Here is a 2,298-nt window from a genome sequence, read left to right as displayed (position 1 = left end):
AGTCCATGGTACATTCAATACTCTTCTCCAGCACCACAGCTCAAAGGCGTCAATTCTCCTTCTGTCCTCCCTAGTCATTGCCCAGCTCTCTGATGCATAACAAGTGATTGCAAAGACCATGGCCTATATCAGGCACACCTTCATCTCCAGAGAGACACCATTGCCCTTGAGTACTTTAGAGATGTCCCTAAGAGCAGACTTTCCCATTGCAATATGTTCTTTGATTTCCTGGCTGCTAGTGCCAAGAGTGTTGACCGTGGAACCGAGGAAACTGAAGCTGTGAACAATCTCAATCTCTTCACCATCCATCCTTACTCTACCAATTGGTCCAGTGGTGAGAATCTTTGTCTTCTTGACATTGAGCCTCAGTCCATACAGAAGGCTTCAGTCCTTGACCCTCTGCAGTAAGTACATGAGGTCCTCGTCAGTTTTAGGGAGCAAGGTTGGGTAGGGTGGGGTAAAATGTGAATCTAAAGAGTTTCTCAAGAGGAGATAAGTAAATTGTACAGCTGACCCTCCGGGAGGTTTGCAGAGGCAGAAAATCACAGGGTAGGAGATTGTCCAGACCTTTAGAGCAAAGTAACTGGTAGATTCAAACCTCTTGTTTGGGATTACAACACAGCTTCTTACCGCTAGAATACCAGAGCCCCCCCAAAAATGATGAAGCCAAGAAAAATAAAAATGAGATCTATATGTTAATTTGTAAAGGAAGCCACATCTTTATATACGTTACTAAGTAAAGAAAGTGCGTTGTGAAATGTTACACTTTGATTATGTGTGTCTTATGTCTGTATTTGTCTTTGTCCCAAGGCAAAGGCCAGTCTGGTCACTTTCTGAGACTGACTATAAAGAAGAATCAATTTTATCCTTTTTGCATTCTTGTATTGTTTGCATTTCCCACAATAAGAATGTTGACCTCTACTATTATTATTATTTTTAATAAAAAGGTCTCTTCAGGGAAAGAGTGCCATTTCCTGGGAGAAAAAAAAATAAGTCTATTTTTTTTTTTAAATCCTTGTTTACCCTAGGCAGAGCTTACCATGTAAATGATTTCATCTATCACTTTCCTCAATGGTGTTCTCCTAGTCAATTTTCACAGAATAGTAGTCTTATGTTTCCATTGCTACACTCTCTGAGAAAAAAAAAAAAAAAGAAACCACACAACCCAGGAGCTCATTCTTGTTATTTGGTAGTGTTTAAATTTTTCATGCGACAGCTTTATCATTTTGATTACCAGATGATAACCGATGGTGAGAGAAAAGTTTAAAAACAAAGACATTTTTCCAAGGCTCCAATAGTTTTATGGGCAGAATCACTGATAATTTTAATGAATGCTGACAGCTCAGTAGAGACAGATGCTATTACTACTTCATGAGTTTGGAAAAGCGAGGCTGAGGGAATTATGGCCAAGCTGGCAAAGTGGAAGGATTAGGAACAGAGGTAATGCTTTCCACTCTTATTCCAAACAGTTACCCAACATCCTGAGTTATTCTTCAAAAACACACTTTCCCTCCAGTTGAAATCTGTCCAGGTAAAATCCTTATTACCTATATTTTTCATTTCACATGTTTTTAACCCATAACTAAGCTTTAGAGTCAGTTTTTTGTGTTAGCTCATAAACTGGAATATGTGTGTATGCACACATATACATATGGAGTGTATGTATATGGATATATAGACATATATGTGTATGTGTGTATATATGTGTGTGTATATACTCTCTATGAACTTTGATAAATGCCAGTAGTTAGAGGGAGGCTTCAAGACTTTTGTTCATAGGGTCGCTATGAGTCGTGCTCGACCCGACGGCAATCAACAACAACAATAACAACAACACCAACAACAACATATATATATATATGTCTATATAGATATAGAATCCGAGAAAAAGCCCATGGGCTCATTCTTTGATATATACACCTCTATCAATAGAATAAGTAATTCAGTAATAAAGTACTACTTATCATTTCTCTTAACGCCTGGAGTTTGAGCAAACTGTTTTACCAGCCCTTGCACAATTTTAATAACTGTTTAACAACCTGTCTCTGCCAGTTAGATTTCCGTGAGCACGTTGGTGTTTGCAACACTTCCCTTGTCTCATTTGTCATTGAATCATCTGCAGACTCTTAGTAATAATGTCTGCGCCAAGGCACATTTCCTCCTGACCCTCGCAACACTCACTCATACCTAAAGGCGACTGACTCAGGCTTCTTTGGGATCTTTTTCCCCTCCCCTTCCTGCCGGGCGATTTTCTCTCTATATATGGCAATAACATTTATTCACACAGGCTGCCTGCTG

Source organism: Elephantulus edwardii, unplaced genomic scaffold, assembly GCF_000299155.1.
Source record: "Elephantulus edwardii isolate Elephantulus edwardi_28Jun2011 unplaced genomic scaffold, EleEdw1.0 scaffold00073, whole genome shotgun sequence".
Classification (NCBI taxonomy): domain Eukaryota; kingdom Metazoa; phylum Chordata; class Mammalia; order Macroscelidea; family Macroscelididae; genus Elephantulus; species Elephantulus edwardii.
The sequence above is the reverse complement of the archived record's forward strand: the minus strand, read 5'-3'. Positions refer to the sequence as shown.